The sequence below is a fragment of the Phyllobates terribilis genome, unplaced genomic scaffold (genome assembly GCF_046119375.1).
Source record: "Phyllobates terribilis strain yellow unplaced genomic scaffold, ASM4611937v1 Scaffold_1__5_contigs__length_1240528914, whole genome shotgun sequence".
Classification (NCBI taxonomy): Eukaryota; Metazoa; Chordata; class Amphibia; order Anura; family Dendrobatidae; genus Phyllobates; species Phyllobates terribilis.
The window spans coordinates 201,908,454-201,935,077 of NW_027362761.1; the positions used below are offsets into that span (position 1 = coordinate 201,908,454).

The window sequence follows — 26,624 nt, forward strand, 5'->3', positions numbered from 1 at the left end:
AGGGACTGTGAAATAAGATTCCCGGCTGCTCCAGAGTCCAGTTGGGCTAGTTCGAAATAACGGTTCTCCCCGTAGACGATTGAAACTGACAACAGCAGGGATGGAGAGGATTTATTCTTGTCTAGGTGGACCTCTCTGAGCGAACCTAGACACAGGCGTTTCCCGACCTCTCCGGGCAGGCACGGATCCGGTGTTCCTTACTGCCACAGTAGAAGCAGGTCCCCTCGGCACGGCGTAAGTCCTGATGGGTCTTGACCATCTTGGTCTGGTCGACCTGCATAGGCTCAGGAGGGTGTACCTGGTTAGAGACAGAAGGAGTGACGGGTTTCTGAAAAGTAGGAGCTAGACGTGGTAACCTCCTCTCACGGGTGACCTCTCTGGCACGCTCCTGGAACCGTAGGTCAATCCGGGTGGCAAGAGTTATTAAGTCATCGAGAGTGGTAGGAATGTCCCGACCGGCAAGTTCATCTTTAATACGGCCGGACAGACCCTCCCAGAAGACGGAAACCAGAGCGTCGTTATCCCAGGCCAGCTCCGAGGCAAGGGTACGGAACCGTATGGCATATTGGCCCACGGTGAGACTCCCCTGACGGAGGCGTAGCAACGATGATGCAGATGAGGTCTTCCGTCCGGGTTCGTCGAAGACTTTCCGGAAAGCCGTGAGAAAAGCAGGCAAGTTGGACACCAGGGAGTCTCCTCTCTCCCATAGAGGATTTAGCCAGGCCAGGGCCTCCCCGGTGAGATGGGACATGATGAAGGCAATTTTGGCCCGGTCGGAGTTAAACTGGTAGGACAAAAGATCGAAATGCAGGGTGCACTGATTTAAGAAGCCCCGAGCCTGGACGGAGTCGCCTCCAAAGCGAGGAGGTGCAGAAAGCCGGGGTCCGGGGTAGGATACCATGGTATTAGTGGGCAGCGGAGCTGCCGGATTGCAAGATATGGCACTGGCGGAGGTTGTTGGTGAATCAGACAGAGTGTTCAGGCGAGTATTAACATTCCGCAGGTGACCCAGGATGGACTCCTGTTGGGACCTCTGACGGGACAGTTCAAGACAGAGGTCCGAGAGCGAGGGAGCTTGGGTGCCACCGGGTTCCATGGCCCGAGCAAACTGTAACGGGTCTGGGAGGCGGAACCTCTGAGCTACTATACAAGGGGGCGGCCCTTGTAAGGGAGCGGGTGGCAGTCTCTGGATGAACGGACAGGGAGATACGGCAAGTGATCAGGGCAGTCTCTGGGTAAAGGGTAGGTACGACCTGTGATGGCAGAGCCTCCGGGTAGGCTAGCAGGCAGATGGTAGATGTGTGCTCCCAGGTGAGCAAGCGAGAGTCTCTGGAATAGCAGGTGGTCACGGCACGTGACGGCGGAACCTCCGGGCTGGCAAGCAGGCAGGTAACGGAGAAGCGCTCCCAGGTGAGCGGACAAGAGTCTGAAGTAGCTGATGGTCACAGCACGTGACAACGGAGCCTCCGGGCAGGCAAGCAGGCAGGTAACGGAGAAGCGCTCCCAGGTGAGCGGGCAAGAGTCTGGAATAGCTGGTGGTCACAGCACGTGACGGCGGAGCCTCCAGGTAGGCAAGCAGGCAGGTAACGGAGAAGCGCTCCCAGGGGAGCGGGCAAGAGTCTGGAATAGCTGGTGGTCACAGCACGTGACAACGGAGCCTCCGGGCTGGCAAGCAGGCAGGTAACGGAGAAGCGCTCCCAGGTGAGCGGGCAAGCTGGTCCATAGACAGACTGACCGGAGTTGTAAGGCAGACCGTCGGACCTCAGGAAAGCAGGCAGGTAGCTGATGTGCGCTCCCAGGTGAGCGGGCAGGCTGGTCCTTTAGACAGACTGACAGGAGTAGTAAGGCAGACCGTCGGACCTCAGACTGGCAGACAGGTAACAAGTATTCAGGCAGGAATCAGGCAGGTAACTGGCAGGAAACTGGCAGGTAACTGGCAGCGGGACCTGAGGGCTGAAGCACAGGTGAGACACAGGTGCAAACAACATTGCTCGGGCACCTCCATTTTGGAGGAGGTGCCTTATATATGATGAAGTCCTCCGGCCATTGGCCGGGGACTCCTTAGGACGGCGCGCGCGGCCCCTTTAAGAGGAGGGGAGCGCGCGCGCGCGCGCGCCCTAAGCACAGGGGCCGGGAAGGAGCGCGCGCTGAGAGCAGAGCGGGAGGAGGACGCCGGGAAGGAGCGCGCGCTGACAGCAGAGCGGGGAGAGGACGCCGGGCACGGAGCAGAGCGGTGAGGGGAGCAGCGTCCCTGCCTAGCAGAGGGCAGGGACGCCAGCGCTACACGGTCACTCCAGCTTCAAGTGACCTCCCGAGCCGTGCTGCGTCCACCAGGTCCTGGATCCAGCCAACCCCCAAGCGAGTCCGGAGCGTGACCCTGAGCTCTCCTTCAGTCCTTTCTCTGGCCGTCCCCACTATTGATCCACCCAGGTCCAGCTCCCTCGGGCCTTCTGTTGGGAGACCCTTGGCCTTGGGTTCCCTGACCCTCCACGTGGTATGCCTTCGTGGTGGATGTGGTGGGTGGCCGTGGCAGACGCTGCCCACGGCCTCCGGTCTCTGGCTGGGGTGTGTTTTTGCCCCCACCAGCTTGGGTTCCGGTACCCTGATGCCGACTCTTCACCCGTAGCTTGAATTTGGGTTCTCAGAGTCCTCTCTTTGTCCCCTCTCTGGGTCTTTCTTCTCTGCTCCACTCTCTCTCTTTGGATCTGCTCTGCTCCTCTTCCTGACTCTGACAGACTGACCCTGTTCTCTGATGGTGCCCACCTTATATACACCCTCTATGTGTGAGCTCAGGTGACCAGCACCCAATGAGCTCCTATCTTTACCCAGGCTGCTCCCCCTATCTGCACCTACACTACTTGGGATGTACCACCCCCCTCCCACTCCAGCCAGGAACAGACTCGGTTGTACCTGCACATTTCTAAGTGGGAGTACCGTCGGCCTGTTCCTCGGAAATGGGATGTATGTAGTGCATGCAGCCTACCGAGCTCAGATCCACACTCCATCCTTACCCGGGAGTGGAATATCACACCTCTGGGTTGAGGTGCAATACCCCTGTAGCAGCCGAATCCTCAGGGTGCTACATATGCAGATGGGTGGATACAGGCGAGTATGCAGGCAGGGAGGTACTGGCCGAAAGGACGGGCTGGAGCACAGAAAGGTTAAGACCCAGTACAGACTGGGTCACAGAACCGCAGATGCGGTAGACAACCACAGCAGAGAGGGAACGCCCGAAGCGGTGGGCAAGAACAGAGCAGGACGGGGCTGCAGGAGCAGCGAGCACAAGCAGGGCAGGACAGGACTGCCGGAGCAGCGGGCAGAAGCAGGGCAGGACAGGACTGCCGGAGCAGCGGGCAGAAGCAGGGCAGGACAGGACTGCCGTAGCAGCGGGCAGAAGCAGGGCAGGACAGGACTGCCGGAGCAGCGGACAGAAGCAGGGCAGGACAGGACTGCCGGAGCAGTGAGCAAAAGGGTCAGAGCGGAGCAAGGCTGCCGGAGCAGTGAGCAAAAGGGTCAGAGCGGAGCAAGGCTGCGGAGCAGTGAGCAAGGAGTCAGAGCAGGCTAGAACCGCCGGAGCGGTAAGCAAAGGAGTCAGAGCAGACTAGAACCGCCGGAGCGGTGAGCAAAGGAGTAAGAGCAGGCTAGAACCGCCGGAGCGGTGAGCAAAGGAGTCAGAGCAGGCTAGAACCGCCGGAGCGGTGAGCAAAGGAGTCAGAGCAGGCTAGGCTGAGTAGGGGGGACAGGGCTCTGTTCACACGGAACAGACAGGAAGGGAAAGGCAGAGCCAGACACCCACAGGGTACTAGCAGAGAAGTAGCGAGTGGACCACAAACTCACAAACGGGAGTACAGAGACAACAAGCAGGAGTTAGGTACGAGTTCAGACTCTGCAGAAAAAGGAAGGGAACGGACATAGAGGCAAAACAGGTAAAGGATAGGAGAGAGTTCAGACTGGAACTGAGTGTACGGAGGAGACCGACACTGCAGCGGAATACAGGAGCGGGTCTGGGAATACGGCCCCCAGAGAGGCAGGACGAACAGGCAAGGAGCGTGTTCAGACAGGACAGACAAGATACAGGAGCGGGTCTAGGTAATCAGCCCCTAGAAGGCGGGAGGAACAGGCTAGGAGCGTGTTCAGACAGGTCAGACAAGATACAGGAACGGGTCTAGGTAATCGGCCCCTAGAAGGCAGGAGGAACAGGCTAGGAGCGTGTTCAGACAGGCCTGGAAATACAGCCTCCAGGATAGGCAGACAAGAGAACACAGAACGGGACCTGGCACCTTCAGAGTGCAAGCACACACTGAATGAAACACTATGCTCAGGCAGGAATAGATGGGAGCAGCTGAGCTATATACCAGGTGACAGACAGCAATAGGCTGAGGACGCACAAGGGGTGTGACCCACAGCAGGTACAAAAAAGCAGGAAGTGATCGGGCGCCGCCCTTAAGCAGCAGAAACAGACACAAACAGACAGCATGGAGGGAAGCCAGAGAGACATTCTGGACTGGAGATCAAGTGCGCGCTCTTGCACAGTGGGAGATGGACCACCATGCAAGGACGCCGCCAGGTATGTTACAGCATGAATCAGAGCCTGGCTGTATGACAGCAGCCAGGTATATTATTCTCTGAAACACTCTGGCGTTTCAGAGAACATAGCTTTAAAGTACCAGGGCAGGGAGTCGGACTAGTCACGTCTTTGCCTATGGTCCCCGGCCAGCGTTTCCCATTGCTGCTTCAAGTGATTGACAGGTCTCTCCTATAGTGAGGGACCTGTTATGATCTGGAGCGCTGCATTTCAGAAAAAATTATATCCAGCAGTTTGGGCAGCATGAATCAGGTGACAGGTTCCCTTTAAAGGAATAGTAGTAACATTTAGCAAAATATCTATTTACCAACATGCTTCATTTGGTGTTTTTCCAGCTTAACACAAAATAACAGTTTGACAAGCGCCCCAGTGATCTTCAGTGAAAATGAATGTTACAAAGTGCGATGAGCAGGTGGCAGACACCATTAACTTTTACCCTGTGCGTTTATAAATTGCTTTGCTGTTACAAAAGCAAAAAAAAAGAAAAGATAAAAGAGACCTATTTTTATAAGGCTAGTGACAGCCAGAGTCCTGTTACCAAGGGGTTGCTACATTAAATGCTGAAGTCGCTTGTTTCCATAATTTCCATTGCTTTCCATTCTCAGAGATATTTTTCCCTGACCTGCCAAAATAATATTCACCTACTCATCACATACAATGATCCATCCTGGATCCCTGGGGGCTTGTACCAATATTTAGTTACATTGTAAACAATATTTGCAGTCGTAGGAAGGACTGAGGCCTACTGAGGTATTGGCCACTCCAATCTCCAATAAAATCTGAATTCTAACTTTCCGGCTGAATACAATTTTTGCCAATTGGTTGTAAATTTTCGAATTGATCATAATTTCTTGAGAATTGAATACATTTTTCTGTAAAGCCTATTTATCTTATCATTGGAGGCTACCATTTGGCCTTTCCAGTACTACCCATCCAATGAACATTCCACCAGTAGACATTTAGGTTTGTTGATATCTGCAAATTTCACTTTCAAATTATCAAAGCCTAACATCCTGAGAAGTTTATATTAACACTTTCTATGAACTGGCAAAGAACTATGTTTCATTTATTGCTAGGATAATAGTATATGGACAGATGAATATGACATGGTCATGGTGAACTTACCATTCCAAATAAGTAAAAGAGCAAAAATGAGTTTAACCACTGATTCTGGGGGAGGAGGGTGTCCTAAACCCATACTTGGGGGTCCCAATTCATCCAAAAAGAATACCTGATTGTTATTGCCGTGCAGCACTGACAACAAGATATTGTGCTTGTGCTGCCTGTGGTAACACTTTAGCAATTGATAGGCAGTGTTGCAGTCAATGACGGATGACACTATGCAATTAAGCTGCCATTGGCTAAGGCTATGTGCCCACGTAGCAGATTTGATGCAGAGCGTTTTTGCCTCTCTCTGGCAGAAAAAAACGTATGCAGATTTACATGCGTTTCTTCTGCCAGAGAGAAGCGTTTTTTCAGCCTTTTTACATGTGTTTTCGCATGCGTTTTTTCAAGTAGTTTTCCAAGCAATTTTGAGCATCACTTGGAAAAGTGCTTGACAAGTTGGTCACACAATATAAGTCCATGCAACCGGCATGGATTTATAATGTGTGAACAACTGATGCTTTAAATGCAGCATCTATAGTAAAAAAAAAAAAAGAGAATTAAAACGTTAAAAATAAAAAAAAAACTGTATACTCACCTCTCCGGTCTCCTCCAGTCTGCTCCCGGCGGCATCCACTCTCCTCGCATCCTGCAGTGTACTGTCAGGACCTGCGGTGACGTCATTTAGTCAGCTGATGGTCACGCGACCATCACCTGACCGCCGACGTCAGCGGTCGCGTGACCATCAGGTGACTAAATGACGTCACCGCAGGTCCTGACAGTACACCGCGGGACGTTGAGGAGAGAGAACGTGGCCGGGAGCAGACTGGAGGAGACCGGAGAGCAGACCGGGGGCCACCAGAGAGGTGAATATACAAGTTTTGGTTATTTTTAACTTTTTTATTTCTTTTTTTCACCGCGTGGTAGCTGGGATGAAGAGGAGTTGTAGTCTCTTCTTCATCCCAGGTACCACATGCACCACGATTACGCTGCAAATTCGCGGCCATTGAATTTAATTGAAACGCAGCAAATCCACATATAACTGCGGGTTTGCTGCGTTTCAATGTTCCTCAATGGCTGCGAATTTGCAGCGTAATCGCGGTAGATAAGGTAATGCTGCGTTTTGCAACGCAATGCGAATTCGGCGGGCAAATTAGCGCATCATGTGCACAGCACATCCGAATTCACATTGCTTTGCATGGCAAACTGTTTTACAACCTAACAAAGTGGATTATTGGAAAGTTTACTTTTAACTTATTGCACTGAGACCACCAACTCCCCCTCAGCATGCTTCTGATTACCTCTTTGAACAATTGTCCAATGTATATAACATGCTGCTTGTATGTTTATTCCTAATCACTGTCCTGTGGGGGTTTCTCATGGTTCTCTCGTCTTTTCTTTCAATTCAGTTGCTTTCTCTTTTCTTTCAATTCAATTGCTTTTGGTTCTCAAAACTATCTCCATGCTGAAGACACCCACTAATATGCATCTTCCGGTAACATCACCTGCAATCTACTACAAAACACCACCTGTCTGTAATATCATATGCTATTTATCTGAAACTGAATGTTTTAAAAACTGAACGTCTTTTGTTTCCTCCCTCTACTCACCAACAGTAAAGAAAATAAGTATTTGATACACTGCCGATTTTACAAGTTTTCCCACCTACAAAGAATGGATAGGTTTTATCGCGGATATACTTGAACTGCGAGAGACAGAATCTTAAACATCCAGAAAATCACATTGTATGATTTTTAAATAATTAATTTGCATTTTATTGTATGAAATAAGTATTTGATACAATAGAAAAACAGAAATTAATATTTGTTACAGAAACCTTTGTTTGCAGTTACAGAGGTCAGACATTTCCTGTAGTTCTTGACCAAGTTTCCACACACTGCAGTAGGAATTTTGGCCCACTCCTCCATACAGATCTTCTCCAGATCTTTCAGGTTTCGGGGCTGTCAATGTGTAACATTGAGTTTCTGCTCCCTCCAAAGATTTTCTATTGGGTTCAGGTCTGGAAAATCGCCAGGCCACTCCAGGACCTTGAAATGCTTCTTAAGGAGCCACTCATTAGTTGACCTGACTGTGTGTTTCGGGCTATTGTCATGCTGGAAGACCCAGCCATGACCCATCTTTAATGCTCTTACTGAGGGAAGGAGGTTGTTGGCCAAAATCTCGCAATATATGACCCCATCCATCCTCCCATCAATACGGTGCAGTTGTCCTGTCCCCTTTGCAGAAAAGCATCCCCAAAGTATGATGTTTCCCCCACCATACTTCACGGTTGGGATTGTATTCTTGGGGTTGTACTCAACCTTCTTTTTCCTCCAAAAACGGTGAAATTGATATCAAAAAGTTCTACCGTATATTCCGGCGTATAAGACGACTTTTGAAGACTGAAAAATCTTCTGTCTAGTCTGGGGTCGTCTTATACGCCGGTAATGCTTTTGAACTTTCAGAAATTGACATGCGGGGATACTCTGGGGGTGTTAATAAGCTGCCGTGGCCGTATCCCTGCCATGTCGGAGTTAATATAAGGTGGAGGGAGTTAAAATACGGCGGCGGTAGGTCCAGACAGTCAGCGCTTCTGTGCTGAAACTGACACATCGCTGCGTATTCCCAGCTCCGGACACAGCGCAGGGCTTCTGTGCCGACAGCTTTCACTTGTCACAGAAGCGCTGCGCTGTGTCCGGAGCAGGGAAGTTCGCATCGCTTCTGTGACAATATATGAAAAGCCGGCAATTCAGCAGCGGCATAAGCCGGCACCCGACAATTTAGAATAGAAAGAATAGAGCTTCACACATAGATTAGATAGATAGAAACATGTCAGTCACATATATATGAAGTACAGTGACAGTATTGCTTACTGTACTTGTCATTTAGTGTAAAGGATTTATTAAAACAAATAATAGTGTTTTCATGCACCGTCTCTTTAAAAAAGCCGGCCGGCAATTCAGCATCTGTACCCGACAATTTATAACAGACAGAATAGAGCTTCACACATAGATTAGATAGATAGAAACATGTCAGTCACATATATATGAAGTACAGTGATAGTGTTGGTTACTGTACTTGTCATTTAGTATTAAAATAAAGGATTTATTATTAAAAAAATTGGCGTGGGGTTCCCCTTAATTTTAGGCTCTAGCGGAGGTTAAGCAGACAGCTGGGGCAGATGTTTGAAGCCTGGGAAGGGGGTAATACCCACGGAGCTTCCCAGGCTACTAATATCAGCCCCCAGCTGAATACCTAGTCTTTACTAGCTATTAAAATGGGGGACCCCCCAAAAAAAATGACGTGGGGTCCCCCCTAATTTAATAGCTAGCAAAGGCTAGGCAGACAGCTGGGGGCTGATATTAATAGCCCAGGAAGGGAGCCATGAATATTGGCCCCCTCCCAGGCTAGAAACACCAGCCGTCAGCCGCCCCAGAAATGGCGCATCCATAGGATGCGCCAATTCTGGCACTTAGCCTCGCTCTTCCACGCTGCCCTGGTGCAGTGGCAGGGGGTAATAGGGTTGGGGTTGATGTCAGCTTATAATGCCAGCTGACATCAAGCCCAGGTTAGTAATGGAGAGGCGTCTATAAGACACCCCCATTACTAACCCCATAGTCAAAGTTAAAAAAAACACAAACACCCAGAATAAAGTCCTTTAATTGAAATAAAGACACAATTCTTTATTGTTCTAAATTAAACCATACTTACCGTCACGCCCATTCCAGCTGAAGCCAACGATCTCCTGCAATAAAAGAAAAATAATAAACCAACCTCATCCTTACCTCTCCATGGTTCCCAGGACAGCTTCAGCTCTGCTACATCGAGATGACAGGCTGGACCGCAGCAGAACGCTGCCATCCAGCCTGTCATCCCGCAGACACTGAGAAGCGCAGGCATGCTTGCGCTCCTCAGTGTCTCGCTGTGACGGCATCCAGATGAGCCGACAATGAACTCAGCTCACCTCCTGGACGTCCGTCACTGACAGCGTGGGAAACTTCTACTGCGCATGCGGGGAGCAGGAGAATTTTCCCACGCTGTCAGTGACGTGCATGAGGTGAGCCGAGTTCATTGGACATGATCTCGGCTCATCTGGATGCCGTCACAGTCAGACACTGAGGAGCACAAGCATGCCTGCGCTTCTCAGTGTCTGCCGCATGGCAAGCTGAACGGCAGCGTTCTGCTGCGGTGCAGCCTGTCATGTGAATGTAGCAGAGCTGGACCGGTCCTGGGAACCATGGAAAGGTAAGGATGAGGTTGCTTTATTATTTTACTTTTATTGCAGGAGATCGTTGGCTTCAGCTGGAATGGGCGTGATGGTAAGTATGGTTTAATTTAGAACATTAAAAAATTGTGTCTTTATTTCAATTAAAGGACTTTATTCTGGGTGTTGTGTTTTTTTTAATTACTTTACTAGAAATTCATGGTGGTCATGTCTAATATTGGCGTGACCCCATGAATTTCGGGCTTAGGGCCAGCTGATAATGCCAAGCTGGCCCTAACCCCTTTATTACCCAGTGAGCCACCGCACCAGGGCCCTGGATGAGTTGGGTACAGCGCCAGAAGATGGCGCTTCTATGAACGCGCCATTTTCCGGGGTGGCTGCGGACTGCAATTTGCAGCGGGGGGGGCCCAGAAAGCTTGGGTCTCCCTGCGCTGCAGATTCCAGCCCCCAGCTGCCTAGTTGTACCTGGCTGGACACAAAAATAGGGCGAAGCCCCACGTCTTTTTTTTTTAATTATTTCATGAAATAATTAAAAAAAAAAGGGCTTCCCTATATTGTTGTGTCCAGCCAGGTACAAATAGGCAGCTGGTGGTTGGGGGCAGCCCGTTCCTGCCTGCTGTACCTGGCTGGACACAAAAATATGGCGAAGCCCACGTCAACATTTTTGGGAAAAATTAATTACAAAATTAATAGTAATTTAGGGACTGCATCTTTATTAACCCCTCAATTGTCATTTAGTGTTAAAATAAAGGATTTTTTAAAAAGAAAATTGGCGTGGGATCCACCATCATTATAGTCTCTAGCGGAGGTTAAGCAGACGGCTGGGGCAGATGTTTGAAGTCTGGGAAGGGGGTAATACCCACGGAGCTTCCCAGGCTACTAATATCAGCCCCCAGCTGAATACCTAGCCTTTACTAGCTATTAGAATGGGGGACCCCCCCAAAAAATGACGTGGGGTCCCCCCTATTTTAATATGTTTATGAGTGACAGTTTTCCTGCTATATACCTGCATTTCATAAGAATTTAAATTAAAAAAGGACTATGTTAAATTCAAATCTGTTTTTTTTTAATTTTTACCGGTGTTTGGTATGCGTTGGAAAAGGGGTAGTCTTATACGGTGAATATATCCTAAACTCTATATTTTAACAGGAAAGTAGGGGGGTCGTCTTATACACCAGGTCGTCTTATACGCCGGAATATACGGTATTTTGATCTCATCTGGCCACATGACCTTCTCCCATGCCTCTTCTGGATCATCCAGATGGTCATTGACGAACTTCAAATGTACATGGACATGTGCTGGACATGTGCTGGTGTGAGCAGAGGTACCTTCTGTGCCCGTAGGATTTTAATTCATGACGGCGTAGCGTGTTACTAATGGTAAAGTTTGAGACTGTGGTCCCAGCTCTCTTCAGGTCATTGACCAGGTCCTCCCATGTAGTTCTTGGTTGATTCCTGACCTTTCTCAGAATCATCCTTATCCCACGTGGTGAGATATTGCATGGTGACCCAGACCAAGGAAGATCGTTCTTCTTTTTCTTTCATTTTCAAATAATTGTGCCAACAGTTGTTGCCTTCTGACCAAGCTGCTTGCCTATTGTCCTGTAGCCCATCCCAGCCTTGTGAAGGTCAACAATTTTCTCCCTGGTGTACTTAGACAGATCTTTGGTCTTGGCCATGGTGGAGAGGTTGAAGTGTGATTGATTGAGTGTGTGGGCAGGTGTCTTTTTATACAGGTAACGAGTTCAAACAGGTGCAATTAATACAGGTAATGAGTGCAAAGTAGGAGGGCTTCTTAAAGAAAAACTAACAGGTCTGTGAGAGCCAGAATTCTTGCTTGTTGGTAGGCGATCAAATACTTATTTTATGCAATAAAATTATTTGAAAATCATACAATGTGATTTTCTGTTTTTTTATTTTTAGATTCTGTCTCTCACAGTTGAAGTGTACCTACGATAAAAATTGCGGACCTCTTCATTCATTGTAGGTGGGAAAACGTGCAAAATCGCAGTGTATCAAATACTTCTTTTCCCCACTGTATGTACACCTGAGATTTTTCATTTTAGAGTGTGTGTAAGGTAGCACTATTCATCATGTTGAGGAGCACTCACTTCACCGGGTCAATTAAAGCACACATGCAACGTTTTCCGGTAATATGAAGTCCAGCAGTTTATTACACATCATAAACTGCTTATAACATAGTCCATCTCAGTGACTCGCAGAAATGTTACACATGTAATATCCTAGAGCCTTTTCAGTGACAGCTATGCCTGCTTGGCTTCAGATACAGACTTCAGCAAGGTAACAACATCAATGTCCATATAACGCACCGCTTTTACCTTTGCCGGGTCTTAGCTGCTTCTATCAGCTATGTTCTGCCAAAGCTGTGGTTTAAGGCTCACCCGATGTGGTCTCCAGGCCACGTGCCTTTCAGGGCTAATGGGGTCCCAGACACAGGGACCAGGCCTCTTGCCTCCCAGGGCTAATGGTGTCCCAGACACGGGGACCAGGCCTCTTGCCCTCCCCTTGTTTTTATATATCCTTCTGTGTGAACAGGACCTGTGATGATGTCACAGTCATGAGATCAGTCACCTGAAGGGGAGGTACATGGTCAGCCAGAACACACCCCCTGGACATTTTAGTAATGCAGCAAGCCGCTGCATTATATGTGGTACTACCATAACTCACCTGCTATCTTGGGGTTATGTTTGACTTAGTTCTTTCCTTCACTCCCCATTGGCAAGGCTCGTTAAAGGGTTGATATTGACTTTTAGGATTGCTAAATCCAATATGTGGCACTATAGTTCTACTCCTCTTTGTCTTTGAAGAAGCTATTTGCATACCCCTATATCCAATCAATTACTGACTTAAGTCATCTGCACCTTAAAAACATCTTCAGAATCCAACCTTTTCTTGCCTTCAGAACTGCAAAAATTCATTACTGTCACTCTGATTTATTTTTGTCTTGTTTACTATAACTGACTACTAATCAGCCTAATTCTCACTAAACTCTTCCCTATCCAATCTATCCACAACGTAGCAGCCAGGCTCATATTTCTGTACAGACAATACAATTATGCCTCTATCCTGTGCCAGTCTTTGCACTGGTTGCCCATTCGCTTTAAAATATAACTTAAACTACTGTACATTGCTGCACATGCTTACATCTCTTCTCTCATCCACCCATGCTATACCTCTACATTCTGCCAATGATCTAAGACTAACATCCTCCATAATCGGAACCTCCAATTTTCAACTCAAAGACTTTTCTTGTGCTGCACCAGTTCTCTGCAATGCACTGCTGTAGAAAAGCAGGTTAATTCCCAACATCCACAGCTTTAAGTATGTAATAAAAAAAAAAGATCCTTTTAGGCAGGCTTACTACATACCCTAATCTAACTTTTCTAATTTCACCCTCCCCAATATCTCCATTTGACACCACCCTTTCTGCATTATTAATGAGAACCTTGTTCCTTCAGCCAACACTAATTCCCTACCCTCCAGGCACTCTAGTGTACTTTATATTCTTTATATTGGTACATACACAAATACTTGCTGGGTGACTGGCTCATTAAGCTTAACATGGACTATCTTATTTTTTTAAAAGATGGCTGGAGCACTGTACAAAACAAAAATTTTACAACAACAAATTTTATCTCTTGTGGTACCATTATTTTTTCATAGATTGTAAACTCTAGTGAGCAGATCCCTCATTTATATTGAAAGGTGAATTATAGAGTCCACCAAATAAAATAAGGCTGCCATATAACTTGAATAGCCTCCTATTTTTAATGACATGGCATAAGATGAGATAGAAACATTACTTATTCAACTTCTCACGGGACCTTTGCTCTGCTTTGAAGTGCCTGCCTGGTAGGTTCTCATACATTTTATATGGCACACACTTATAATACATATTCCCTTTGATTCTAACGCTCTATGTGATTCCTGAATCTATGTGAGTCTATACAGTAACAGCTGAAGATGATATGTTGTGGCCACATTTGTACAATCTTTGAAGAATTGTACAGCTTATACCGTATATTCTGTGTGGCCCCCCTGAGGGTTCAGTCGCCACAGAGGTACTGCATCTCACCCAGAGGTGTGGTATCCCACTGTCAGGTAAGGATAGAGTGCTGCCGCGGACCCTAACACCTGCATGCAACACATCCACTTCAGTAGGGCAGGGCGAGATTGCTCCTAAGGGAGAGCACAGTCCCTGGTCTCTGGCTGGAGTGGAGGGGAACCAAGTGAGGGGGAACCATGTAGTGGGTGTGGGTGGAGGACGTAGTTCAGGGGAGCACAGGAAAGGAAATGATATAAAAGAGGGAACCATCTTGGGGAGACAAGCCAGTCTCAGAGGAGAAGTGGAGGGAGCAGGGGCTCTGCACGAGCTCTGCTCCAGAGTGGGCCTAGCAGAGAGGCCCAAGGCTGTGAAGGAGAGAGGAGCAGGAAGGAAGGCTCCAGGAGGAACGAGGGGATCCTAGGGGTACGGGCAGTGCTGGAGGCCACCCGTACGCCCGAATCTACCAAGTGTGGAAGGATCAAGCCGCAGAGAGGGGACTGGCACATAAACTAGTGGAGAACTACAAGGCTCAGCTAGAAACCGGAGGCTTCTGTACTTGCAAGGTGCAGTTGCCACAATTACATCGCTGAAAAGGTGGTCACAGAGGGTCCAGGGGACTGCAGGTCGCCCGACAAGACCCGAGGCTACCGGATTGGGACACTGATTGTGAGGCGCAGGGCAGGAGGGTGAGAGCCAGCGCAGGAAGACAACTGAGAAAGGCACACAGAAATGGGTCCCGTTAAGTGCTCTAGAATTACCTAAGGGATTGCTGAACCCCTGCCTGGTGAACGCAGCGCGACGTGGGAGGCTGTAATCTGTACAGTCCAAGCTGAGGAACTTAACAACTGTGAGTAAACTATGAAGACAGCACCCCACTGTCTCTGTGAATTACTGCTGCGCCATCACCCCCTGCACTACACTGCACTACAACGCCCAGCAACATCTACAACATCTACACTGCCCTGGAGCTAAGCTCTACCTGTGGAGAGCTAAACCAACCCAGCTGCATTTACACCAGCTCCAGAGGACCTGCTCCGCAGCGGCGGCTCCACATAGCCGCATACCACAGGTGGCGTCACGAACTATATATATAAAAACTATAAATCTCCTGTAAATATTCCCCTTTTGATCGACCGCCCTGGGTCACGGACCGGGTCATCGCCACTGTGACATCTCCCCTAGCAACGACCGGCCCGGCACCGAGTACCCCACGGCCCAGGGGGCGCATCACATGCAAAAAGCATTCTACCAACCAGGGCTGTGGAGTCGGAGTCGTGGAGTCGGTGCTCATTTTGGTGGCGTCGGAGTCGGTATAAAATGGACCGACTCCGACTCCTAAAATATATAATAAATTGGGAGCAGTAGATCAATGCAGTTTGTGGGGAATATTTTTTCATAGGAATTTGGGAAACTCGGTGGGGCAGCGCTTATTTAATGATTGAGCGATTGCTTGAACTAAAACCGTTTCTTATAGATATGGCGAACCCTCAGGTAACCCTAAATGAAGGTCAATGGACACAGGTGGCTGAATTGAAGGAATTGCTTAATCACCCATTTACCGAAACTTAAAAATTACAAGCTGAGGATTTAACTCCTGGCATTTTCATAAGGGAGTGGAAGAACTTGCTATTTTGCCTGTCCCAAAGAGGAGGTTTAATCGCAGATGGCATTTCTGCTTCAATGAAACGGAGAGAAACACAGCTATTGGAAAATAAAATTTTTCTGGCAGCTGTTTATGTGGACCCAAGTAATCGTATACTGCTTGATGATCAACAGCTTACTAAAGGAAAAGAAGCTCTGACTGAGGTAGCAGTTAGGATGAGAGGCCTACAGGAGGACTGCCAGGCGCAAGAGGACTTGGGTCCTGACAGTGCTACTGCTGCCATATCTTCATCCTCATCAGATGAGGAGTTTGACTTTGACAAGTATTTGGAAGATGTAGCATCGGCGTCTCAGCCTCCTACCCGGCAGAGACGCCGTCCCCCTTACCGCCGCGGTCCTGCTCCGGCGTCTTCTGGCCTCCCTGCAGCTGCTGCTGGTGCACGCAGCTTCCCCGGCTCTGTGCTTAGGGCGCGCGCGTGCTCCCTCCCTCTTAAAGGGGCCGCGCGCGCCGTCCTAAAAAGTCCCCGGCCAATGGCCGGAGGACTTCCCCTATAAAAGGCACCTCCTCCAATATGGAGGTGCCCGTGCAAGGTTGTAGCTTTGTGTGTGATACTCTGCTTCAGCCCTCAGGTCCCGCTGCTAGCCTGACTACAAGTCCAGCCCGCCAGCCTGACTACAAGTCCAGCCCGCCAGCCTGACTACAAGTCCAGCCCGCCAGCCTGACTACAAGTCCAGCCCGCCAGCCTGACTACAAGTCCAGCCCGCCAGCCTGACTACTAGTCCAGTCCGCCTGCTTGTCTACTCTCCAGCCCGACAGTCTGTCTACAGTCCAGTCCGCCAGTCTGTCTATGGGCTCTGTCTGCCTGCTTACCTGGAAGCACCTGCCTGTTACCTGCCATGCCTACCAGCCAGCCTACCTGGAGGCTCCTGCCTGTTACCTGCCGTGCCTACCAGCCAGCCTACCAGGAGGCTCCTGCCTGTTACCTGCCGTGCCTGCCAGCCCGCTTGCCTAGAAGCACCTGCCTGTTACCAGCCATGCCCACCAGCCCGCCTACCTGGAGGCTCCTGCTTGGTACCTGCCGTGCCTGCCAGTCCGTCTGCCCGGATCACCCGTCAGCCTGCCTGCCGTGCCCATCTGCTGTACCGGTCAGTCCCTACCTTCTGACCCGTGGGAGTCACCTGCTCTCATTCAAGGTCGGTCCCCAGAGTAGCACCTGGTCCCTCTGCTCGGTCCTTCCCTGGTCACGGAGTCGATTGAGCCGCCGTACAGCCTTGGTCAGTCCGAGTTGATACCTAGTTACGTCCCTCTGGTCCCTCCTTGCACCGCAGCACAGAGGTTCCACCACCCGGATCCGTAACAGTTTGCAAGGGCCATGGAACCCGGTGGCCCCCAGGCCCCTTCGTTTGCTGACCTGTACCAGGAGGTTTCTCCAGGGAGATCCCAACAGGAAACCATCCTGACCTACCTGCGGTCTGTCAACTCTCGCCTGGACACGCTGTCTGTCCCACCTGTGTCTGCCTCAAGTCGAGCAACACCCGCTCCGGCAGCGCCGCTACCTACCAATACCACGGCATCCAGCCTAGGACCCCGGCTTTCTGCGCCTCCTCGTTTTGGAGGTGACCCTGTCCTATGTCGGGGCTTTCTGAATCCGTGCACGCTGCACTTTGAACTTCTGCCACATCAGTTTCCCTCCGACCGGGCCAAGGTGGCGTTCATCATGTCTCACCTCACCGGGAAAGCATTGGCATGGCTTAACCCACTATGGGAGAGAGGAGATTCCCTGGTGTCCGATCTTCCGGCTTTCCTCACTGCCTTCCGGAAGGTCTTCGATGAACCCGGACGAAGGATCTCTACTGCCTCCTCATTGCTCCGTCTCCGCCAAGGGAGTCTCACCATGGCCCAGTATGCCATACGGTTCCGTACCCTCGCTTCTGAGCTTGCCTGGGACAACGAGGCCCTGGTGTCCACCTTCTGGGAAGGCCTTTCTGGTCGGATTAAGGATGAGTTAGCCGGCCGGGACGTTCCTACCACCCTGGATGACCTGGTGTCACTAGCAACCTGGATTGGCATCCGTTTCCTAGAACGTGCTAAGGAGACTACCCGGGAGAGAAGATTTCCTCGTCTTGCTCCTGCTTTCCAGAAACCTGCTTCCCAACCTGCAACTCCCCGGGCACGCTCGCCCGAACCTATGCAGATTGACCAGACCAAGATGGTCAAATCTCCCCAAGAGACACGCCAAGCCGAGGGGAGCTGTTTCTACTGTGGTAGTAAGGAGCACCTGATTCGTTCCTGCCCGGTGAAGCCGGGAAACTCCAGTGTCTAGGACCACTCGGAGAGGTCGTCCTAGGCAAAAGTAAGTTCTCTCCATTCTTGACTTTATCAGTCTCTATTTCCTGTGGAGAGAACCGCTTCTTTGAAAGAGCACATCTGGATTTCGGAGCCGCTGGGAATCTCATATCCCAGTCCCTTGTAGAGAAGTATCAGATTCCTACCAAATCTCTGGCTGAACCATTGGCAGTCGCTGCCGTGGATGGAAGACTCCTTCCGGTGATCATCTTGCTCGTCACGGAGCCCGTAACCCTGCAGGTGGAAATGCTGCACTCAGAGAGGATTTCCTTCCATGTGCTTTCTGGACTTTCTCACCCCCTTTTGCTAGGTGTACCCTGGCTACAGAAACATGAACCCGTTCTGAGTTGGCAATCCGGTGAGGTGCTCCGTTGGGGGCAGGATTGCCATGAGACCTGCCTGGTTCCGGTTCGCCCGGCTCGACACCATCTACTCCGACTAATTTATCCGGTCTACCGGCACCCTACTGGTCCTATGCTGATGTCTTCGACAAGAAGGAGGCAGAGACTCTGCCACCCCATAGGCCATATGATTGCCCTATCGACCTGATACCCGGTGCCACTCCACCCCGTGGGCATATCTACCCGTTTTCGTTGGCCGAAACCCGGGTCATGTCGGAGTACATCGAAGAAAATCTGGCTAGGGGATTCATCCGGAAATCTTCCTCCCCGGCTGGAGCCGGATTCTTCTTCGTTAAAAAGAAAGATGGTTCACTACGTCCATGTATCGATTATAGAGCACTCAATCAAATCACTGTCAAAAACAAATACCCCCTGCCGCTCATCTCTGAGCTTTTCGACCGCCTTAAAGGCGCGAAGATCTTCACCAAGCTCAATCTTCGTGGGGCTTATAACCTGGTCCGGATCCGCCAAGGAGACGAGTGGAAGACGGCATTCAATACCCGGGACGGTCACTATGAATACCGTGTGATGCCCTTCGGTCTCTGTAATGCTCCCGCCGTCTTCCAAGAATTAGTTAATGACATCTTCCGTGACCTCTTATATTCTTGCGTGGTGGTGTACCTGGACGACATCTTGGTCTTCTCTCCGGATCTTCCCTCTCATCGGAGGGATGTTCGTCAGGTCCTGCTTAGGCTCAGGCAGAATCACCTATATGCAAAATTTGAGAAATGTCTCTTCGAGCAGTCCTCTCTTCCGTTCCTGGGCTATATCATCTCTAAGACAGATCTACGGATGGATCCCGAGAAGGTCTCTGCAGTCTTAAAGTGGCCTCGTCCGGAGGGGTTGAAGGCGATTCAGCGATTCCTGGGCTTCGCCAACTATTACGGTCTTTTCAACCCACATTTCTCTTCCCGGACTGCTCCCATCTCTGCGATCACCCGAAAGGGAGCAAAAGGAGCAAATCCTAAGGAATGGCCGTCCGAAGCGGAGGAGGCCTTCCTCTCTTTAAAACAAGCCTGCTCTTCAGCCTCTGTACTGCACCGTCCGGATAACAACAAACAATACTTTCTGGAGGTTGATGCTTCCTCTTCCGGAGCAGGAGCAGTGCTTACCCAGAAATCTCCATCCGGGAGAATGGTAACCTGCGGCTTCTTCTCCAAGCTCTTCTCCTTGGCTGAGCGCAACTACTCCATTGGAGACCAAGAACTGCTAGCCATCAAATTGGCGCTGGGGGAGTGGCGTTACCTGCTCGAGGGGACTCTGCACCCGGTGGTCATCTATACTGACCACAAAAACTTGGCTTATCTTCAGAACGCCCAAAGACTCAATCCGCGTCAGGCCCGGTGGTCTTTGTTCTTCGCCAGCTTTAACTTTACCCTACATTACCGCCCGGTGGACAAGAACGTTAAAGCAGACGCCTTGTCCCGATCCTTCCTGTCTTCCGATCAAGAGGAGGAGCCTATGCATATCATCGATCCCTCCAAAGTGATGAATGTGACCCCCTTGGATCTGTCTAATCTCCCACTCGGTAAGACGTTTGTAGCGGTTCCAGATCATAAGAAGGTTCTTCACTGGGGTCATTCATCAAAACTAGCCGGCCATGCTGGCCAGAAGAAGACCTTCCTGCTCATTACCCGGCATTACTAGTGGCCTACCCTGCGCCAGGATGTGGTAGACTTCGTCACGGCCTGTAGTCCTGTGCCCGCAACAAGGTTCCCAGACAGCATCCTGCCGGCCGTCTCCTGCCTCTTCCCGTACCTGCTGCCCCGTGGCAACACATTGCTATGGACTTTATTACGGATCTCCCTGTTTCTGCCGGTTGTACGGTCATTTGGGTGGTCGCTGATCGCTTTTCTAAAATGGCTCACTTCATCCCTCTGCCTGGTCTCCCGTATGCATCTGTGCTAGCTAAGGATTTTATCCATCACATCTTTCGTCTCCACAGCCTACCCCTCCACATTGTGTCTGATCGAGGGGTCTAGTTCACTTCGCGCTTCTGGAGAGCTACGTGTAAGCTGCTGGATGTCACCCTACCTGCTACCTCCAGCACTTCGTCAACGCTCACCATACCGATTGGGTGGAGCTCCTACCATGGGCCGAGTTCTCCTACAACAACCATGAGAGCGAATCTTCTTCCAAGTCTCCGTTCTTTGTGGTCTACGGTCAACATCCCGTTTCCCGTTTCCGCTTCAGTGGACAACCCGGCCGCGGAGTCTCTGGTCAGCGAATTTTCCACTATTTTGGAGGACACTAGATCCGCACTTTCAATCCTCCGAGTGGATGAAGAAGCATGCTGATAAGAGACGTCTGGATCCACCTCAATTCCATCCGGGAGACAAGGTTTGGCTCTCCTCCAAACATGTTCGTCTCAAAATACCCTCCTATAAGTTGGGTCCACGGTTCATCGGCCCATTTGAAGACCTCAAGCAAATCAACCCAGTAGCCTACAAGTTAAAACTCCCGGCCACCTTACGGATTCCCAACTCCTTCCACGTATCTCTCCTCAAACCAGTTGTGCTTAATTCTTTTTCCGCCAATCCAGGTACCTCCCCAGCTCCGGTCTCCGCTGAGGACTTCTATGAAGTAGAGAACATTCTGGCCACCAAGAGGGTAAGAGGAAAAACCTTTTTTCTGGTGGATTGGAAGGGGTTTGGCCCAGAGGAAAGATCTTGGGAACCCAGGGAGAACATTCACGACCCGCTTCTCCTTAAAAAATTTCTTGCTGGCCTGAAAAAGAGGGGGCGTAAAGGGGGGGTACTGTAGCATCGGCGTCTCTACCTCCTGCCCGGCAGAGACACCGTCCCCCTTACCGCTGCGGTCCTGCTCCGGCGTCTTCTGGCCTCCCTGTAGCTGCTGCTGATGCACACAGCTTCCCCGGCTCTGTGCTTAGGGCGCGCGTGCTCCCTCCCTCTTAAAGGGGCCGCGCGCCGTCCTAAAAAGTCCCCGGCCAATGGCCGGAGGACTTCCCCTACAAATGGCACCTCTTCCAATATGGAGGTGCCCGTGCAAGGTTGTAGCTTTGTGTGTGATACTCTGCTTCAGCCCTCAGGTCCCGCTGCTAGCTTGACTACAAGTCCAGCCCGCCAGCCAGACTACAAGTTCAGCCCGCCAGCCAGACTACAAGTCCAGCCCGCCAGCCAGACTACAAGTCCAGCCCGCCAGCCAGACTACAAGTCCAGCCTGCCAGCCTGACAAGTCCAGCCCGCCAGCCTGACTACAAGTCCAGCCCGCCAGCCTGACTATGGGCTCTGTCTGCCTGCTTACCTGGAAGCACCTGCCTGTTACCTGCCGTGCCTACCAGCCAGCCTACCTGGAGGCTCCTGCCTGTTACCTGCCATGCCTACCAACCAGCCTACCTGGAAGCCCCTGCCTGTTACCTGCCGTGCCTGCCAGCTCGCTTACCTAGAAGCACCTGCCTGTTACCTGCCGTGCCTACCAGCCAGCCTACCGGGAGGCTCCTGCCTGTTACCTGCCGTGCCTGCCAGCTCGCTTACCTAGAAGCACCTGCCTGTTACCAGCCGTGCCCACCAGCTCGTCTACCTGGAGGCTCCTGCTTGGTACCTGCCGTGCCTGCCAGTCCGTCTGCCCAGATCACCCATCAGCCTGCCTGCCATGCACTGTTTACTCTCCAGCCCGACAGTCTGTCTACAGTCCAGTCCGCCAGTCTGTCTATGGGCTCTGTCTGCCTGCTTACCTGGAAGCACCTGCCTGTTACCTGCCATGCCTACCAGCCAGCCTACCTGGAGGCTCCTGTTACCTGCCATGCCTACCAGCCAGCCTACCTGGAGGCCCCTGTCTGTTACCTGCTGTGCCTGCCAGCTTGCTTACCTAGAAGCACCTGCCTGTTACCTGCCGTGCCTACCAGCCAGCCTACCTGGAGGCTCCTGCCTGTTACCTGCCGTGCCTGCCAGCTCGCTTACCTAGAAGCACCTGCCTGTTACCAGCCGTGCCCACCAGCCCGCCTACCTGGAGGCTCCTGCTTGGTACCTGCCGTGCCTGCCATTCCGTCTGCCCGGATCACCCGTCAGCCTGCCTGCCGTGCCCATCTGCTGTACCGGTCAGTCCCTACCTTCTGACCCGTGGGAGTCACCTGCTCTCATTCAAGATCGGTCCCCAGAGTAGCACCTGGTCCCTCTGCTCGGTCCTTCCCTGGTCACGGAGTCGATTGAGCCGCCGTACAGCCTTGGTCGGTCCGAGTTGATACCTAGTTACGCCCCTCTGGTCCCTCCTTGCACCGCAGAACAGAGGTTCCACCACCCGGATCCGTAACAGATGACATGGAGCAGGCAAAGCGTTGCCGCAAGGAAAAAGATTTCACTCCGTCTCCTATAGCAAGCAGATTGACCATATTTCAGCAAAATGTTTCACTTGCTCTCAAATAAATAGAAAAATTCAACCGTTCATCAAAACTGACTGTGCATGAGGCAATTCCTTTATACCCGGAAATTGTTAGAGATGTTGCCCATGTGGTTACGGCTTTGCCTTCAACCCAAGTTAGTGTAGAGAGGTTGTTCTCTAGCCTTAAAATTATTAGGTCAGATTTGAGGTCATCTATGAAGGAGGATCTGATGGAGGCGATACTATTTCTTAGAACAAATTCATAGACTGCACAAATTTTATTTAGTATGTTTTTGTTGAAAACTGTTTTTTGCCACTTACATAGTTTATTACATAGTGTTTATATATATATATATATATATATATATATACACACAATATATATATAATCAATATTACATAGTGTATTAAATATTTACAATTTATTACAGTTTTTTGTGTTCTAAAGTTGTATTCCAATAAATATATATTATATTCTATCTAAATATCTTGATTATTGTATCATAAAAATGATTAAATGTCTGATGTTCACATTGCACTACAATAAATTTTTCACTTAAATATAAGCAATATATGTGGGAGTCGGAGTCGTGGAGTCGGAGTCGGTGTAAGGGAAATTGAGGAGTCGGAGTCGCAGGTTTGGCTTACCGACTCCACAGCCCTGCTACCAACTGCTTATTCATCTGCTTGACCTTACTTAGTAACTGTGATGGGTATTAACTAGTGTTGAGCGAGTATGTTCTATTAACCCTTTCGCCGAGTATGCTCGGGCCGAGCTCCGAGTATTTACAGCTGCTCGGTGATATGGTTGAATCACTCCCGTGTGCATGATTTGCAACTGTTTGACAGCTTTATTACATGGGAGGAATGTCTATTTCTTACACATTCCTCACATGTAATAAAACTGTCAAATAGTCGCAAATCATGCATACGGGAGCGATTCAAACATATCACCGAGCAGCTATAAATACTCGGAGCTCGGCCCGAGCATACTCGGAACAGAACATACTCGCTCAACACTAGTATTAACCCATTCCACACTGACAATTGGAACTACATATGGTGATCTTAGGGTGCTAGACCATAAAATCAATGACGCTCCTAAAAAACAGGTCCTGAGCTGACAATGCCTTCAGAAGCCATTGGGTACAGAGAACTAATGATTATTATGCACCATATGATTCATCAATGAGCATTTTCAGGGTTTGTGTGGAAGATTTTCCCATTTCACTGGTTTCATTCTTCAAAATAAGACAAAACAAAATCGGAAGGCCATGTATTTCATCTTTAATACTCTTGGCATGAGCATGTTTTGCAATCTGCATTTGAAAAGCTGCCAAAAGATTAAATACTGGAGGACCACATTTGATCCAGATGCCATGAAATAACGGATTTGGATCCAAATTTAATCTGTGCCCTGCTTTGTAGCACCAGAGGTAAAGGACATGCAGCAAAAAAAAACACTTGCTACTACACTGTGTGCACAACTATTAGACAATTTGTATAAGATTAATTTTATCAACCCAAAAGGTTAATAAACCTGAATATTTAAGAAAGTAAAAGTGAGGTTTTGTCTACATCTATGAGTGCAAAATTACTGGGCAACTTGTGTGCAGAATTATCATGCAACTAAATGAAAAAAGTAAATTTGACCATCTTAATTATTTATTTTCATCAGTTAAAGTGAAAATAATAACCAAATAACTCAAATGTACAAAAATACATTTAAAAAAATATCAATGACTAATATAGCCATGCTTCTTTTCATAACCCTTCCATCCATGGAGCCTTCCAGTTTCTTAATCTGTTGAAGATCAACGTTTTGGGCAGCACCAGATGCTGTTCAGAGAGGTGACTGTCTTCCTTCACTATAAATCTCCTGTTTAAAAAGGGCCCACAAGTTCTCAACAGGGTTTAGGTTAGGTGAGGAAGGGGCCGTGTCATTATTCTTTCATACTTAAGGCCTTCACTGGCTACCCACGCAGTGGAATAGTTTGATGCATGTGATGGAATATTATTCAGCAGAAAAATCAATGTTTTCTTAAAAGATGCAGACTTTTTCCGGTACCAACGCTTTAAGAAACTATCTTCTAAAAACTGGTAGTAGGTTTGGGAGTTGATTTTAAGTTCATCTTCCATCTGAAAAGTCCTTATCACTGCGGGGTTCGCCCCTACAGGAAACCGGATTCATCTATGTTTACAGCTCTGGAGGTCAGCTCCCTTCCAGAGTACACAAAATAATCATTGAGTTCAAAGTCTCCACTTTTACCTCCCGGATCCCTCCCTAGGGTGGATATATGGTAAACAGCTGTCCAGCCCACCTCTTCAGCTGTTCATAATAGACCTGGGGGTGTCATGACCAATTAACCCTTCTCAGCACATAACATGCTGGAGCAAAACTTCCAGGTTTATATCACTGAAGCTAATAACCTCAGTGAAACATATCTCCCCTCCAGCACATTACCAGTGACCCTCTTACACAGCCAACAGCAGTATCCCACCTCTACCTTGCTGGTATCGCAGTTAAAGTGGAGTTCTGTGCCTGTTAGTGATCCAACCATGGGCCCGTCCATCTATTTCTTTAAGAGTCACTCTCATCTCATCAGTCCATAAAACCTTTGAAAAATCTGTCTTCAGATATTTCTTGTCTCAGTCTTGTTGTTTCAACTTCTGTGTATTTTTCAGCGGTGATCGGGTTTCAGCCTTCCTTACCATGCACTTGTCTCTGAGCACTGAACATCCTGCACTTCTGGGCTCCATGGATTTTGCATTTCTGGAATATGACAGCACTGGAGGATAATGGGTTCATGGTCGCTACACATAATTCTTCTTAAATCTTCAGCAGTTGTGCATCTTTTTTTTCTCAAAACGTATTTTGCAATAAAACTTTTGATGGTTCTGTAATCACACCCCAATATCTTAGCAATTTCAAGAGTGCTGCATCCCTCTGTAAGACAATTTTTGACTTTTCTGAATCAGTAAATCTCTCTTTTGGCCCATTTTGCCTGAGGAAAACAAGCTGCCTAACAATTCTGCATACCCTGATAAAGGGTGAGGTATCCATAGGCTGCAGCGTCCCTCATTACAAAAATACACATCACCTGATCTGCTTCATCCAATAAGCATTCACATTTATACAGCTTGGAGTTGGACCATATGCCTAAAATTGATGACATAGTTAAAATACTCACATAATAATTCTGCACACAGTGTATGTTTCATGCAATTTTCTAAATTATTAAAGATGTTTTAATATATCACCCACAACTAAATATATATTCTTGTCTTCTACCAGTATAGAAACCTATGCAAAACGTGACTTCGCTAATAAGACATATTAAAAACAAAATATGGCAGATGCCATGTTAAATTAAATGAATACAGCAGATTGTTCTACATTGGGTAAGTGTTAAAGGGGTTGTCTACTAATTGTCATCAGGTTTATTATGTGGCCTGATCTAGGGGTGTGAAGTTCGCCACTCGTCAAATTAAATATGAGCAGCAGCACTCGCCACAAATCTTACTCCAGTCCCTGCTGGAGTAAGATTTGTGGCATAGCAGAGGAGCACATAGAGGTGCACGACATTCAACCAACGCTCCTGATTCATGAATCAGGAGCGTCTGACTCCAGCACATCTCCTCATCAAAACCGGTGTGAACAATGCTGGTCTTGATGAATCTGGCCCTTAGTACCCATACATTCCCATTGCTGAAGCCCAAGTTGGATGCCTGACAAATGCCTGACATAGAATGACTGCAGACTTGTATCCCAAGGCCGGACAACCTCTTTAATATTGTCTTATTATATTGGGCCAAAGGGACTTTTTGGGTCCCTTAGATTCCAGGGCTTGTAAAAAACTGAACCCCTGTGCCCACTATAGTTACGCTCCTGTGTCCAATCATCCAATCTCTTTTTCTGCTAAGTCTGCAGAAAAAAAATAAAATTGATGGAAACT

The 26,624-nt window shown here is 49.1% G+C and overlaps 1 protein-coding gene across 1 annotated transcript in view; it reads right to left on the bottom strand.

Annotated features, from left to right (window-relative positions):
- The window catches only part of FRMD3 (FERM domain containing 3), a 268,446-nt gene that overhangs the window by 94,109 nt on the left and 147,713 nt on the right, over window positions 1-26,624 (bottom strand). The window lies entirely within an intron of this gene.